The 18,293-nt window shown below is 41.4% G+C and overlaps 1 protein-coding gene and 1 pseudogene across 1 annotated transcript in view; one reads left to right on the forward strand and one right to left on the reverse strand.

Annotated features, from left to right (window-relative positions):
- Window positions 1–18,293, reverse strand: part of alk (ALK receptor tyrosine kinase) — a 498,990-nt gene that overhangs the window by 279,865 nt on the left and 200,832 nt on the right. The window lies entirely within an intron of this gene.
- Window positions 2,205–5,556, forward strand: LOC148893963 (uncharacterized; annotated as a pseudogene).

The following is an 18,293-nucleotide window of genomic DNA, read 5'->3' on the forward strand; positions in this document are numbered from 1 at the left end:
ATTGCAGGAGTTTCTGAAAATCTACAGAGTCCTTTGGCAACACAAAATTCCTACTTATTTCAAACCGATAAACACTTTAAGGCAAAAATTAGTGCATCCAAAAGATAGGCTACCAAATGAAAAACAAAGTAATGTAGTTTATTCAATACATTGTAAGAATGAAAATTGTAAAGAGCAGTACATTGGGGAGACTAAACAAATTCTCAAATTCTCATTTGACGACAATGAGGTTAAAATCTTAGCGGAAGAACATAGATGGTTTGAAAGGGGAGTAAAAGAAGCGATTTTTATAAAACAACTAAATCCTTCATTAAACCGGTTTGGTGGGGTGAGGTTCAATTTGGATCGTTCATACAATAGCCTGTTTAGGCAACTAGGATTAGTAATACTGATGAGGTGATACTGGTCGAAATGGGGCAATCAGGCCAGTCGTTAGTCAGAACGACAGGAACTATCAGTGGTGCAGCTGCAGTGGGTAGTCCTCTGCTCCCTCCAACCTGAGAGCAGGGACCTATCATAGCAGTGTCCGGCACCGCCATGTTTGGACAGTAGGTATATCTATATATAGGGCCTAAACTACCAGTAAGACATTAGTTTGCTGACGAAGTTTCTTGGATAAGAAGCGAAACGTCCGACACCTTCAAAAAAGTACAGATGACGGCTGAAGAAACCTTTTCATCGATGGACCACTCCTGTACGACTGAGAGCTTACACAGACGTATTAAAAAATATACCACTTCACTGCAGTATGAATCAAAATAGAACTGTATCTCAAAGACGGGGCTTGAACAGATGCAATGTTTTGATTTATCAAGGAATGCATTACCCACACTGGTCAACACTCAGATACAAAGCCAAAGCCATGAATAACCATTTGTGGGCTTACTATGTTCATTACTCAAATGGGTTGAACGCTGTACACATTTACAAAACTTACATCCATGTGATAAAGACAAACGCTCATTGTTCTTGAACATGCATATTTTACTCTATAAGGCAGAGTATGTTGTGAAGCAGCAGCACTTACGGCCTTCAAAATACTGTATATCCACAAGGAGAATAAAGAATCCAAAGAATTACAATTGTGAGATGATCATATTTTACATAATGTCAGTACAAAGCACTGTAAAAGTCCCTTCACTTTCCTGAAAGTCTTTGAAAATAACAGTGAGTCTCGCCAGGCATTATGTCTTCAAATTGCAACTATCATCACACCCCCAATGAGTTTGTCTTCCCGAACCGCATCATGAAATACAAAATAGCTCAGAGGAAGTGCATTGTTTGTTGCCATTTCTGAGTCTTGTGCGATGCATTTAGTGATGCATTTAAAGAGGATTCAAGATGGCCTTGACAAATGACATTCCATTCGCCGCTCCGAGACTCAAAAATATCCACTTGAAGACTTTTTCTGCTTCATGTTTTCCTGCGGTGCTGAATTTTATTTCTTTGTATTTGCTCTTCCTTCCTCACCAAGCCCTCTATTTTCCCATCTGAGTTTCTTTCTTCCTCCATCAGACGTATCTCTTACTACATTACATTTATTTCATCAGCCTTCCCCATGTCGTTTGCATCCATTCCCTTGACTTGACCCCTACATCTTAAACTCAGTTACTTCCTATATTCAGATATTGAACAGTATGGGAGCTGGAACGGCTGGAGAAAAATGTCAGGTGTGATGTGTGATAGAATGGTTTCAGCTAGGATGAAAAAGTGTATAAAACAGTGATGAGACCAGCCATGATGTGGCGTCTTGCTGCGACTTCATTTCTCTCCTTTCCAGGACATATCTCCACCTCTCTAGTTTCTCCGCCACCTGTTCCCCGTTCTCGCTACAGATCACAATGTCATCTGTAAACATCATGGTCCAAGGAGATTCTTGTTTAACATCGTCTGTCAGCCTGTCCATCACCATAGCAAATGAGAAGGGGCTCAGAGCTGACCCCTGGTGGAGTCCCACCTCCACCTTGAGTTCCTCCGTCACACCGACAGCACACCTCACAATGATACATGTCTTGCACCGCTCTGACATACTTTTCTGACAATCCAGACTTCCTAATGCAAAACCACAACTCTTCTATGGGCACCAAATGTTCACTTCTGCTCTTAGTCTAACTTCAACGACTCTTTCCCATAGTTTCATTGTATGGCTCAACTTTATTCCTCTGTAGTTAGTACAACTCTGCACATCTCCTTTGTTCTTAAAAATGGGCACAAGTACACTTCGTCTCCATTCTTCAGGCATCTGTTCACCATCTAAGATCTTGTTGAATAACCCAGTCAGGAACACCACCGCCACCTCTCCAAGACACTTCCCTACCTCGATTGGTAAATCATCAGGCCGAGTGCCTTTCCCCCCTTCATCCTCTTCAGCGCCCTCCTCACTTCATCCTTGCTAATGCTTGCCACGTCTTGGTCCACAACATTCACGTCTTCTACTCTTTGTTCCTTCTCATTTTCCTCATTCATCAATTCTTCAACGTACTCTTTCCATCTTGCCATCACACTACTGGCACCTGTTAATACATTGCCATCTCTATCCTTAATCACCCAAACCTGCTGCAGGTCCTTACCATCTTTGTCTCTCTGTCTCGCCAGCCTGTAAAGATCAGTCTCACCTTCCTTGCTGTCCAGCCGAGCATATAAGTCATCATAGGCCTCTTGTTTGGCCTTTGCCACCTTTACTTTAACCGTGCGCTGCATCTCCTTGTACTGCTGTCTACTCTCGTTCGTCCTCTCAGTGTCCCATTTCTTTGCTAACTTATTTTTCTGTATACATTCCTGCACCTCCCCATTACACCACCAAGTCTCCTTATCTAACTTTCTTCCACTCCATACACCAAGTACCTTCCGAAATGTGTCTCTGATTATGTTCACTGTAGTTTGCCAGTCATCTGGAAGGACCTCTTGCCCACCCAGTACTTGTCTTACCTCCTTCCTAAATGTCATGCAACACTCTTCCTTTTTCAACTTCCACCATTTTGTCCTCATGTCAGCCTTTGGTTTGTTCACCTTCCTCACTGCCAGCGTCATCCTCCACACCACCAACCTATGCTGTCTGGCTACAGTGTAAAATAGTTAGTAGACAGTTAAAAATAAATTGCACTGGTTCAATAATTGTTTTTCTTATTTAACTAATACACCACAATTTCACATAACCTAATATGAATATTTACAGAGTGCTTTATTCTTCTGATTATCAGTACCAGCTACTCAAAATATTGAATTTGAGAATTTACAATGAAAGAAATTTGGTGGCCCTCTGACACAATTCAGGTTTCTCATGCGGCCCCTGATAAAAATTAATTGCCCACCCCTGGGCTACACTCTAACCAACCACTACTTTGCAGTCACTGATTTCCTATAAATGACACAGTTGAAACAAAATGTAGTCTACCTGTGTACTTCTGCCTCCACTATTTTAGGTCACCCTATCTTCCTGTCTCTTCTGAAAGAAAGTATCCACAATAGCCATTTTCATTCTCTTAGCAAAGTCAACCGCCATCTGTCCTTCACCGTTCCTCATCTGGTGTCCAAACCTTCCCATCACCTCCTCATCATATTTGTTTTCTGTGCCCACATGTCCATTGAAGTCTCCACCAATTACAACACTGTCACTTCTCGGAATGTTCTGTATGACTTAATCAAAGTCCAACCAAAATTTCTCCTTCTCCGCCAGCTCACATCCTACTTGTGGGGCATACCCACAAACAACATTGAACTTCAATTTCTAGCTTCAGACTCATCATTCTATCTGATACTCTTTTTACTTCTAAGACATTCCGAACAAACTCCTCTTTTAAGATAACCCCAACTCCATTTCTCTTTCTGTCTTCACCATGATATAACAACTTAAACCCTCACCCTAAGCTTCTAGCCTTGCTCCCTTTCGACCTGGTCTCCTGGACACACAGTATGTCTACCTTCCTTCTCTGCACCATGTCAACCAGCTCTCTACCTTTACCTGTCATTGTTCCTACTCTTAGTTGTATAATTTTAGCGTTGCATTACTCTCTTTTCCTCCAGGCACACATCCCACCTCTCCTTCTTCGACCAACAGTAGTCACTTTTCCACCGGCACCCTGAAGGTCAACAGTACCAACGGTGGCCGTTGTTAACCCGGGCCCCGACCGATCTGGTATGGGATTCAGAGGTTTGATTCGCATATTTTTTTGGGCAAAAAAAATTATGTTGGATGCCCTTCCTGACACAACCCTCTGTATTTATCCGGTATTGGGACAGGCACAATAAGACACTGGCTTGTGCCCCCTTGTGGCTACATTTGTTTGAGGTAATATAGAAACATTTCAATTATTGTCTGGGTTAGGGACCAATGCAGCATCATTTGTTGGAAAGGACATAATGTTACAAGAGCAGGAGGAACTAACTGAAATGAAACAGAATCAATGTTTAGAAATAAGATTTGCTGATCTTCCTTTGGATCGTTTTGGGTTGACTGCTACCAAGGAGTTCCCGATTCTGGACAAGAAAGCTGTTCTGACATTGCACCCATTTTCCACAACTTATCTGTGTGAGCTGATCTTTTCAAACTGAACTTCTATAAAAACACAGAGAGACTGACAGCTGTTGAAGAAGAGCTTTGTGTGTGTGTTTCTTCTTTTTCTGCCAGGATATCGACTTTGTGTTCATATAAACAGACCCAGGTATCACACTGACTGAATATAAATAAATTGACACATTATATATTACTGTAATTAAATTTACTGTTCAAAGTGTCACTTTATAACATGGTTAGTGATGTGCAGAAAAATGTTGGCAATGTAAAAAACCTGCCCTGGCTCAAAAAAGGTAAAAAAACACTGGCCTAAGGAGATCGAGGATCTGTCAGGTGGGCACTTGGCGACACCCTCAGATGAATTATGCGTACGTGACCCCACATCCCAAGGCCAGTGGGGGGTGCCAGTAGGCATTGGAAAAAATTCCAGTTTCATGTGATCTTTAATTGGCTTATACAACTAAAGGTACATCTGAGAAAGAGGATGGGGGGTTGGTGTCGCCAGGCTTACATACTAAATGAAGAAAAAAACGCATTAATTGGTCAACTGGATGGAAATTTGTGCTAGTAGCACAAATAATATTTTTTTTACAAACAAAACACTATATATCGCCTTAATACAAAAGCAGAACTAAAATCAATACATCTAATAACAGTCTGAAATGGGAGAAGAAACAGACTTATTGAGAGTTACTGTGAAGCCAATGAGTTAATTATTAAATTTCAACGCAACAAACAATCCTTCATAGGAGACATAGTGTTGTGCATTTTTATGATAGTTCTTTCAACTTGGCCGAAATGCCTTCTATTTTTTGATCATCAACAAGGTCACGGGTGTGCCAAAGCCTCTCACAGCTATCTTCAGATGAGAGGTAATATGGCTCCTCAAATGGTCACCCACCAATTGTAGGCAAATATTGAAAAAAAAAATTGAGCATTTAGTCTAAATTCCATTTATGCTGTTGATATAGCCATAAAGACATTTTCCGAATCCCATATCCTCACAAGGGTCACTGGGAGTGCCCAGCGTCTTCGGGGAGTAGGAGGGGACACCCCTGGCTGCTTTTAGAATTTAACCAGGAAAATCTAATGCTAATACTTGGAGAATATACTATGGATGCAAAGCTTCCTGAGAGGGACAAAGTGGACTAATGTAACCTTGATGAGCAAAATGGTGTAAACTTTGCATTATAATCCCTCTATTTGGGGGGGATCGATGTAATCCTCCCTTTATGTCGCAAATTGTATGTTATTGTGCATCTCACAAATCAAGAGCGTTACTGCTCAGATGACAAACACATTGTGCACCCGTCCTCCAATCTCATTGATTTATTGCTACATTACAAATAAAAACTGCCTCATTAAACAACCATATGCTATCCAACAAAATTGCAGCAGGAACAAAATCATTCAGAGCTAATAAGAGTAAATGAATTGCTTTTTTTGTCCTACTGTTCAACACTTCAAAACACCTCTATTTCTGTTATGGAAAAGAGAGATAACAAAAGAAGTGTCATGTGCAAAGCAGATGTGAAGTATGACCAATGATGCTTCCGCTACCTGTGATGCCTAACGACAGCCGCTAATGTGTAACAAAGCTTTATTGGCCCGTTTCGGGGTGAACTGGGTGTGCTTGTCACAGTTAATTGTGTTCATCATAATATGATACGTTTTTATGAAATTCACCCACATGGTTTGCTATGAAAAATGTAAAACATCATTCATATCTTCTGTCAGGGTTGTGTCTTAACTCCCATCTGTCAAAGTCAAAGTCAGCTTTATTGTCAAATATGCTAATATGCATGACATACAGCACAGATGAAATTACTGTCCTCTCGGACCCAGCATGCAAGGCACTTATAATTACTTAACAAACATAAACATGAAAATGCCAATTTGCCGGGAGAGGGGAGCCACTGCGTGTTCACGCGCCGCCATCTTGGGGGGAAAAAAAATGAAAAAAATGAAAAAATAACAAATATGACAACACAAAGACACAGAGTCATTCATTCTTCAGGACTTGCTGTACCCTCTTTGTGATGACATGAAGCAGTTCTAGTTGAAAGAGGAGAGGATCAAAGCATCCATGTCAGCAGTGGATCAGGGACGTCATGGTGGAATTTGTATGTCTACTACAAGCTAAATGTTGAAAGCAAACACGAAGCTGTAGCATCCATTGACGAAAAGACATTGTCTCACATCTCCTGTCCCACATAAATCCGCTTCAATTCCAAGCCGCGACAGTTCCACATATGCATCGGCGCTCTGCGCTGACGCTGCTTTCTTCTTATCGCGGGCTCCTCAAGCCATGCATCCATCCAACCGCAGACTGTCCAACAGCACTGACATTCATTAATTCTTTATGATTGTGATTGCTGTTAGTTGTTGAAGAAATGAATTGAAGTTGTTGAAGAAATGCATTGTAATATAATTTATCTAAATATATTTCAGAACGAAAATACTGCTATGTGGGTTCTGCGACGAAGCTGATTTTAATGAGCTATATGTTTTTTATTTGTGCAGAAAACATTAAATTCAAGTACCTTATTCTTAAAAAATATATACAAAATCAAAATAGGCCAAATAATAGAGACACGTTAACATTGTGAGTGATTATCGATTTTAACAAGCATGACGGGGATTGACATGTGATAAACAAACATGCTTCCACTTGAGCCTTCCACTCTCCAGTGCAATTTGATTTAAACTAGGATGATAAAATGATTTCTTATTTTTGTCATTGATGAGAAATATACATTAGATTGTTTGTATGCATTTTAGAGTAAGGCATTCTGGAAAGTTACATTTCTACAGTTGTTATAGAAGGTGGTTACATATGGAAACACTCACGTACATATGCACACACATACATACGCACACACACAGAGCTATTAATATCAATCATCAACTTGTTGTGTTGCATTCTAAAAGCACTTGCCAGCCCATAAAAAGTGGTGATACTGGAATCAAGTTATTCTGTGTGGAGGTACTTGATCCATATATGCTGCCCAAGACTGATTGACCACTTGGGTTCATTAAAGGACAACCGACGTCACTTTTTTGTTTCCTAACTGACATCAGAAAAAACGTTTAGTAGCATCTAAAATACCCAAAACACGCAGTATGATATTTTTAGTCAAATGCAAAACACTAATAAAAATGACTTAAAGGACAACCGGCGTCACTTTTTTGTTTTTTAACTGACACCAGAAAAACGTTTTAAAATTACAATCACGGCAGAACTTTTTCTCTCCACAAAGGCGAATTCTTCCGTCCATTCAACCTGAAGTGTTCGATACTCATAATTGTTTGTTTTTTTTACTCGTCAGGCTTATTTAAAAGTGGACGTTCATCTGTTTCGACATCATCGGCCATAGGTCAGTATCATCTAATCAAAATTGTGCTTTCCGCCAACTGCCGCCCAAACAGGAAATGAACAGCGAAAAAGCGAGAATATGTATTTAGTTTTATCGCCAAGCCAGATGCAATCATCAAAAGAGCCATATATGGCTCGCAAGCCATAGGTTCCCGACACCTGATATAGTTGGATGATGGACAGGACCGATGTTTGTACCCATGTGTGCTGTTTAAACGTTATGATTTTTTTGTCAGATTTATTCTCCAAAGGTGCATGCTGTGTCTCCACTATTTTTGGTAATACGAGCTCAACAATGTGATGATAGTTGACTAACAGTGTGATCCCATGCCTCAACATTCCACTGTGCTATGCTCCAAGGTCTGAGTGGATTGGGCAGTTGAGGGCCCTAGTTTAGCCCCATTGGTGGTGTTCCAGCCTTGGGGTGGTGGGGTTACAAGTTGTCAGTTAATGAGGTATGACCGTTATCTGAACTTAATCCTGCTGTGCTGTTTAGTTCCCTTGGCTACAGTCTCTCTTGGTAGCAATTGCTGTCACAAATTCTTTATAATCCTAATGCAAATATCATTCTAATCTCTGGCTTTCCTGACGACCAATTAATTGACCTTCGATTAATTTCATGTTTTCATGCACCGAGTTGTTGAAGAACGCACATTGTGTGCAAGGGCCAAACACAAAATCATGATTGAGTTGAACATCCCCTGGACACGAACGACTCCATAAACCCCCACAATCAGTAGTTCTGCCATGAATAACTCCCTGGAAGCCCCAAGATCTTTATTTTGGGCTCAAGTTTTATTTACTACGATGGCTACCAGTTTTCCCCTCCAGCTAAAGTATTTCCCAAGGTTGACATTATATTACCATCAAGTGCCTGTTTCCTGCTTCATTTGAGTCGAGATTCAGGTCAGCTTCAGTAAAATAAATAATGTTCCAAGAATAAAATGAACATTCCTCTGGCCCACATGGTAATGGTAATTATCGCTGGTAGCATAATATACTTAGGATCAATGTTCCCTCTAAGCTACGTGTGTGTGCAATCGTGCACTGTTTGCGCACAGTCAGTGCACAAGAACATCGATGCAGCGCATATTTTGCAATGTAACTCGATGAGTGACAGGTGTCCAGCCAATAATGTCGTACAGTTCACGTACACTAACCAGCCAATTGGAGCAGAACGGCGCGAATGTGCCCTGCCCATACACGCCGTGATACGGGCGTGAAACTGGTGTGTGGCCACCGGTACTTTTGGCTCGGCTCACTTAAAATATCCTGATTTATGGCTCCCAAATGGCTCCTCAGTTTATTTGTTTTGTTTTTGCTTAAATTAATTAAATACCAAAAAACATGTACAATTATGTGAAAACCAAATTTCCCATGTAAAAATACACTATATCAAATATTTTTATTTATATGGCTTGATTTATATGTGCACAGAGAACATCCACCAACTTTCACTTTCCCTATGGTTACTGTGGTCTGCTGATCAGCAGTCACTAATTTGCTTTTCATATTAATAATGCTATCATACCAACCAGTAAAAACATAATAATTGAATCATAATAACAACATAATGTGATAACATTTGTCCACCTGTCTAGCCTAGCCCCCCGCCCCCTCCTCCTTCACCTCACTGCTGCATGTGTCTGTAATTCTCCCCTCCCTCCTCTACCATGGATATCGACCAATCACGTGCGACTTTAACCAAAGACTGGGGGCAGGGAATAGAGGACAAAAAAAGTTGTCTCCCATTTCCGGTCGAACCGGCTCTCTTCGTTCACTTCACAGATCTGGCTTTAAGAACCGGCTCGTTCGCGAACGACACATCACGAGTACATATCTGATGTTGCTCAAGGTCGTCCTCAGTTTGCTCAGGGTCGTGTGTGTCTGCTCAGACACATGTCAAATCAGAGGGAACATTGCTTAGGATGGGGTGCTTTTTGGAATATGAATAACTTATCATGCCATCAAAAAAAGGTGGAGGACGTAATCAAATTGAGATTTTGAATCTGTCATCAATGCATACTTGCTTGTATGAATCATGTACCTGTCAAGCTTTGAGGTCAAATATGATGACATCCTAAAGGTCCACCAACAGTTGGAGACTGTAAAACGAGACACAATGATAACGAGAGAGCTCTGATCATCGTCCTCATCCTGTCAGTGTGGGAGCCTCATTAGGCAACCCAAGTATTATCTGCATAATCCAGCTATCGTTTAAACCCACACTGATTCTGTTCAACGAATGCATTCCGGACATGGAGGATTAGGTGATAATCATATTAAGGGAGCTGATGATGGTGACGAGAAAACATAGGAAAACTGAAAATAACTTTATTGATCCCAAATATTCACGATTGTAGCCAAAAAAATAACAAATATACACACACATCACAACTACTCTTCTTCATTGCACGCACAGGTGAGCTGGAGCCTATTGTCACTGACCTCGATGTTCGATGGGGCACATCCTGTACAAGTCACTTACTCACACTGTTGACAAACAATTCACACTCACATCCACACCAATTGACATATTTCAAATTGTTGCTTATAATCATGTAATTGAGTATATTCTGGCACAGCTTCACGAGACAAAAGAAATAAAACTCATAATTTTGATCATAACTAGGCTGTACATTATTTATCCCCATCTTATTACTATTTTTTTTCCAGAAAATGCTAAATTGTTATAATAATAATAAATGTTTGAGGAAAAAAACATAAAATATCATGTATAAATCCTGCTTTTTGTATAAGTACAAGGTTCACTGTATTCCCTGAAGGAATGTCATCAAGATGCGCCTAGCAGAGTACTAATGTGGTGGCAAAGAGTTGATCGAAATGAAGTTTGGTCTAATGTTGCATTTCATTCATAAAAAAACTGAGAACAGCAGGAATCAAAACCTCAGAATCGTTGCATTGCAATCATTGCATAAATGATGGCACGGGGGCAATATCCAAGTGTACACTTCATATTGCTAATGGGTTTGTACCATTTCGGGCCTCCTGAGTGTTACAATCATGCCCCATTTAAAGATAATGAAAGGCGACACTGACCATTCTCATCAGCCTAATCTGCATGAGAAAACAACTGTTCTTTCCATTTTTGTTTCAATTCCCAAACTTTTTGATGGAAAATAATTTAGCATTTATCCAGGTGGCTACATCCAGTATTGTCTTATTGTTATTATAATTGAAAAATAATTAATAATAAATGAATACAATAATACTACTAATAATCACAATTATTATTAGTAGTAGTCATATTACTAGTAGTAGTGTTATTAGTAGTAGTAGTAGTACATACGTGTAAGATCTCAGTCGTACAGGAGTGGTCCATCAATGAAAAGGTTTCTTCATCGATAGTAGTAGTAGTAGTAGTAATAGTAGTAGTAGTAGTAGTAGTAGTAGGAGGAGGAGGAGGAGGAGGAGGAGGAGGAGGAGGAGGAGGAGGAGGAGCAGGAGCATTTGAGTGAATACTATAGTCATGTTTGTAGTTTGTACTGTATGGGTATACCGGAGAGAAATTACATAACAGAAAATGTAAAAGCAACAGAGTATCTGATGCGAAGCCACATGCTGCACCAAAGGTGATTAAACTAAGCCCCCAGCTGGGATGTTGATTCGGATCCTGGGAAAATAGAAATATCCAATCACCATGTGTTACACTGTGGTGACTTTACACACCTTTGTATTTAAAATAAAGCGTAAAATCTCCATGTATCTGGCAGCATGTTATTTGCAGAACATGTTGTCTGACTCACGTCATGCAATTTGAAGAAAACACTGGAATATTCACTGGGTTCATTGAATCCAATGTAATGTATCGCATTTTACGTTCAATTAGTCAGTAAAAAGCACTTTAGTGAGGTTAGAGGATTATTTTCTTTTTGTGTTTTGCTTGCTTGTTCTTCCCTGGAACATGTTAATAATCTAATGCACTTGTGGCAACACGCATTGTCACCATCAAATTTTTGAGATATGTAACAACACTTCTGACCTTTACAATGTATCCTCCACGACTGTCCGAGGACTTCCAAACGTTATTTCTATCATCCATTGAAAGTTATTGCCATTGCAACAGGGAGAGATGGGAGACATGCAGGACAGCAGCCTTTCAGGAACTGAGTTTAGTTTTCACCTATACTATAAGCCTTGGACAAAAGGTGTGGTTGCGACTCCCTAGGCCCTAAAGAGTCGCAATCAATTCTAAACAAACACATTTAAATCACATTTGTAGAACAATACTATAGGCCGGGATAGATTAATGCAGTCAGCTGAGCTATTTATTGTGTCCTGATCAATGCATTTCAGAAATAACCAAATGTACGTGAGGACACGTGAGGACACGTGAGGACACATGAGGGCACTTCTCATTAATTTCGGAAACAGATACAAGACAATATACAGTATATACTCTGCGAGTGTTCACATGTTGACATTTTCATTTCAACAACATTCCAATATTGAGAAACTATTTTTAGAACAGGCGCACAGGGTACTCATGTGGAATTTGTAGGCTATATGGTACCCACGATCATGTCATTAATAATCACAGTGCTAGGGTCCTATGCCACGATGCACGTTTGTATTTCGTCCTGCAAGTGTACAGCAGTGTAGTGGATCAGAAAAGTGCTGTACATGACTTGCTCATGTGTCTCATGCATCGCAATGGACTGGAACGAGATGGCTTGCCTTTGATTGCAAAATGCCTCTGAGAGTAATATATTGATTTTAATGCTAGTTAGAAGCACAATCATGGGGGTATAAGTTGCAAAATAATGTCCATATAGCGTGTTCATAAAGATGAAAATTTGATTTTAGTGATTTAATGGAACTCTTAAGGGTAGATCTTAACAATACAGTACTCCCGTTTTGACCTCTTTCAGGGACAACGGAAAGCTAATCGAATTATCAGGTTACCGGGTGCATGAAAAGGTTAATAATTGAGACCCTGGGCCACTTTAGTACTGAGGCTCAAGAAAATATCTGCAGCAATGATGATAAGTTTGTATTGAGATAGACTCATACATATTAGCATATTTGACAATAAAGCTGACTTTGACTGTGAGGAATACAGTGGTATTATTATGTTAATCACATTTGAAAATCGCTAAGTGTGAGAAAGGACGGCTCCATCCCACCACACTGATGATGTTGCTCAACACTTGAGTATGTGTCTTCAAAGACTGCAAACCGGCTTGATTTTCCGTGTTTCCATGTACAGTCGACACCCACGATTCACCGACAGGAGGTTCATGGCCAACCACAAATCGTGAAAATCCAAGTCTAATTTACGCTCATCGTGTAAGTTAAATTCATAATAATAATAATAATAATAATAATAATAATAATAATAATAATAATAATAATAATAATACATTTCATTTATAAGCGCCTTTAAAAACTCTCAAGGACACTTTACAGTCACATGATATGCTGTTGTACAAATCAATATTGTTGTTTTCATGTTACAGTAGATCTACTCTACGACGACATCTTGTATGGACCCAGCCTTTTTTCACAACAGGAGACTGACCTGAGATGTAAACACAAGCACACACAACATTTCTAACTGTACTCTTTATTTTTATTTCAGTCGTGCATAAGGGAAGTCGTGTTTCACCAACCCCCACGCCGTCCCATAGTGTTTAGTGTTACCCCCCAAACCCTTCCCACCACACACACACACAAACACACGCACGCACAAACACACACACACACACACACACGCACGCACGCACGCACACACACACACACACACACACACACACACACACACACACGCACACACACACACACACATACACACACACACATAATACAGACAGTTTATTCGTACAGTGAAACATAGGAAAGTGTAAAAAAAAAATTATACTAATTGAGTGTATAAATAAAAAATGACAACATGTTTGTGTTTCATTTACTTGTAATGTATACTTCTGTAACACTCACATTATTTTAACACGCACCAGTCACAAGTCTCCCGATTTATGATTTGTGAAACTTAACATATACGTGTTAGGGTTTGTGGATACCAGCATGTTTGAAATATGTAAACTGTATTTATACGTTTCATATTCCAGACAGATACGACATCAATACACACATTTACTGAAATATTTAATTCTTTAATTTGGAAGTTGAAAAAGGAAGAGTGTTGCATGACATTAAGGAAAGAGTTTTTTTTTTTTCAAGATGGTGGCGCTTGCACACGCAGCGGCTTCTCTCTATCCCGGCAAATTGTTTTTTTCGTGTTTATTATGTTTGTCTCACTTGTGTAAATGTTCGTCTCCGTCTACCTCGCTACAACCGCGGCGTACGTACTGCCGTGAGGTTCTGCTCGACATTGGCAGTTCATTTTTAAAACCAAAACAAGCTGAAAGAGAAGTGCTACGCAAGTATGGATTGCTCAGGGAGTCGGCTCGTCCATTGACCCCCACTCCTCCACCGACCCCCACTCCTGCACCCAACCCAGAGTGGAGGCGCCACAAGCACTATATAAGGAAACAGAAGAGGGGGAAGCGTGGAAGTATCCGCACAAGGCTTGCGGCGAGCCCCCACCGGCCAACCATTCCTACCATCACGCTGGCCAATTTACGCTCTCTGGACAATAAAATGGACTACATCAGACTTCTCCGCTCAACTTCCAAGACCGTGGGTGAGTATTGTGCCCTTGTGTTTGTGGAAACATGGCTGAACGACAGCATACTGGACAGTGCCATCCAGCTAGCCCAGCTAACTAGCTTCCACGCAGACAGAGTGCTCGTCGAGGGGGGGAAGACTCGCGGCGGGGGACTCTGTGTTTACATCAGTGATGCCTGGTGCCGCAACGCTGTGGTGGTATGCAAACACTGCTCACCACTGATGGAGCTTATGGTCATAAAATGCCGGCCATTCAACCTGCCGAGGGAATTTAGTGCCATACTGATGGTAGCAGTTTACATCCCCCCGAGCTCAATTAACAACAGGAGCGTGGCATTAAATGAACTCTACCAGCACATCAGCGAGCAACAGACAGCCCACCCAGATGCTTTCCTTATCCTGGCTGGCGATTTCAACCATGCCAACCCAAAAAGCGTGTTTCCACAACTCCATGGACACATTAATTTTCCAACTAGAGGTAACAACATTCTAGACCAGTCATGGGCAAACTACGGCCCGCGGGCCACATACGACCCGTTAGGCTTTCTAATCTGGCCCGCCGAACTTATAGTACAAACAGTGTCTAAAACTCATGACAAAAAGTTAGCGAACAACAGGGCAGATAACTGAAAAGTTGCCTGCCCCATTTTTCACAACTTGAAGCACAATGAGACAACTAATCACATTAAAAAACATTGTAACAGAGTATAAAGTTTTTTTTTTAAATCAAGAATGCACCTACTACGAATGCTACCTTACTTAATTTACAGTAAATGTGCATGGCTGTAGATTTTGCTGCAGTAGTCGATTGTCATTGCGGTGCACAATGCAAGGTTTGCATTGCTTCCTACGAGCCACTAAGCCTCTGTCATAAGTCTCACGTACACTTTACAGTCACGGTTTAATGTAAATTTAGGTTTTTTTAGCGTCACATATGTTGTTAGCTTCTTTTGAATCTTTCTTCTGGACTGAGGTTCTGTGCATCTATTTTGGAAAATGACATGCAATTGCACGACTTTATAACGCTTGCGAAAGTCCGGAAGAAAGAAGCAGGCTTCTGATTGGCTGCCGTGCCGAGTATGCAAATTTCACTGCAGGTAGCCTATGTCTGTGTGCTCGGCGACGGTACACGTGTATTGTTTGCGCGTGAAGGCGAGGGCGTCAGTGAGGAGTTTGTTGAGCGCGCGGTCAGGACAAACCATCTATGATTTGGCGGAATTTAACACAAGTAGGTTTTATTGAGCTTGAATATTTCGTTGTGTAATAATATGTTTTGAATTTTGAAAGTGATTCCATTTTTCAATAAATGTTGATTTCTTTAACTTTGCCCCTTCGATGGAAACATACGCAATCTTGATAAATCACAGTGCATGTTATTTTAAGCTACAGTAAAGTCTCGTTATATCGATATCGGATATATCGATAGTCCCGGTTATATCGATACTATTTCTATGCAAGCACGGAGAAAATTACATGCAAAGAGGGTCGGATATATCGATAGTCCCGGTTATATCGATATTTTTTCGGACTCCCTTGAATATCGATATAACAAGACTTTACTGTATTTCCATTTCCTCCTACAAGTATCTGCGAAATAGTATGTAAACGCCATATTCCTTGAGACAAATTTATTAACTGATCAGGGATATTTTTCACATTTGAAAGACAGTTAATAAATTGGGTTGTAGTGTTCTTACTGTGCTATGAGGTTTGTACATACTACATTTAAAGGACAACCGGCACCATTTTTTGTTTTTGTTTCCCACCGACATCAGAAAAACGTTTTATAGCATCTAAAAAACCCAAATCAGGCAGGCTGATATTTTTAGTTAAATGAAAAACACCAATAAAAATGACTTCAAATGAATCCGGAAATGGTCAGTTTCAGAAGGTCCCACCCCCCTGTTCGTGACGTCACGCCAAGACGTCTTGCCTTTGATCGAGAATCAAAACAATGGCCTCAGATTCGGAGAAGATGTTTTCTTGTTACTCATCCAGTTATGAATATGATTCAAATAGTTCTAAAGAGGAAAGCATAAATGTTTGCAATTGATTCAAGGAGTCCTCCCATATCAATTCGAGCCGTCAATGACAGCAATGTAGCACCCAGAAAATGCAGAAGATTGCGCCCAAGCTCAGTTGGAAATGGGCTGATTTGTCAGCTGGGAATTTGTGTCAGCGAATATCAAATAGTTGTCTTGGTGCAACACACGATTCACCATGGCGTTATTTATGTGTTTTCCTTCTAATTTCACCATCAACACGGATCAACACGAAGTTTTCAGACCAAACAAAGTACCCAAAATGCATTGTATGTCGCTTTCTCGGTCAGGGGCGGTCCAAACGTGACGTCACATGGGGATCGTCATCAACTCGAAAACAAGACTTCATGAATATTCAGCGCAAATCTTAAAACGTAAACTATAGCTATATGCTGTGGAATCATTGTAAAATACGCTCAGTCGAAGTCATTTGAAGTGATTTTATAAATTATGGACATAACTTGTTCAGAGTATTTCCGGCCCAAACACTCCCTCCAAATGCTCCTGGCCCGGCCCCTCTGTCAAATTTTAGAACCCAATGCGGCCCGCGGGTCAAAAAGTTTGCCCAGCCCTGTTCTAGACAATGTTTTCACCACACACAAAGGAGCCTACAAAGCATACCCCCTCCCCCACCTAGGAGCTTCGGACCACTCAACTATCATGTTAATGCCCGCATACAGGCCACTTGTTAAAGTCGTCATACCAGTCAAGAAGCAGATAAGGGTGTGGCCTGATGGGTCGTCAGAGGCACTCAAAGACTGCTTCTCCAACACTGACTGGAACATGTTGAGACAAGCGGCCACCTACAACAACACCACCGACCTCCAAGAGTACACAGACTCTGTTACCTCCTACATGAGGAAGTGTATGGATGACGTGACTGTCACTAGATCTGTCACCATCAAGGCCAATCAGTAGCCATGGCTGACAGGTGAAGTCCACAGGCTCCTTAGGGCTAGGAACGCTGCCTACAAAGCTGGCGATGAGCTGGGTCTGAGGACAGCCAGGGCCAACCTGCCACGTGGCATCAGGATGGCCAAGAGACAGCACACCAGGAGGATCGCAAACCACTTCAGAGACAGCAGAGACACCAGAAACCAGTGGCGTGGGATACAGACCATCACAGACTACAAGCCCTGTCCACAGATCTGCGAGAACTCCACCACTCTGCTAAACCAACTGAATGATTCTTTGCCCGCTTCGAGGCAGACAACAGCACTCCAGCACAGAAGACTCCACCACCTCCCGGCGACCAGGTGCTGACACTGTCCCAGGACACCGTGAGGCGATCCCTTGAGGGACCAACACACGCAAAGCCCCGGGTCCAGACGGCATTCCTGGCCGTGTACTGAGAGACTGTGCGGATGAGCTCACAGATGTCTTCACAGACATCTTCAACACCTCTCTGAGCCAGGCTGTTGTGCCCACGTGCCTCAAAGCCACCACCATCATCCCAGTCCCAAAGAAGTCATCCCCCACCTGCCACAACGACTACCGCCCAGTCGCACTCACTCCCATCCTCATGAAGTGCTTCGAGCGGCTAGTTATGAACCACATCATGGCTGCCCCCCCAACCATTACCATTTACAGTTTGCATATCGGCCCAACCGCTCGACCGATGATGCCATCTCCACTGCTCTCCACACAGCGCTCACCCACCTGGAGACCAGAGATTCTTACGTCAGAATGCTGTTCATCGACTTCAGCTCAGCAT

Source organism: Hippocampus bargibanti, linkage group LG09 (assembly GCF_051943395.1).
Source record: "Hippocampus bargibanti isolate YZ-2025 linkage group LG09, ASM5194339v1, whole genome shotgun sequence".
In the NCBI taxonomy this organism is placed as follows: domain Eukaryota; kingdom Metazoa; phylum Chordata; class Actinopteri; order Syngnathiformes; family Syngnathidae; genus Hippocampus; species Hippocampus bargibanti.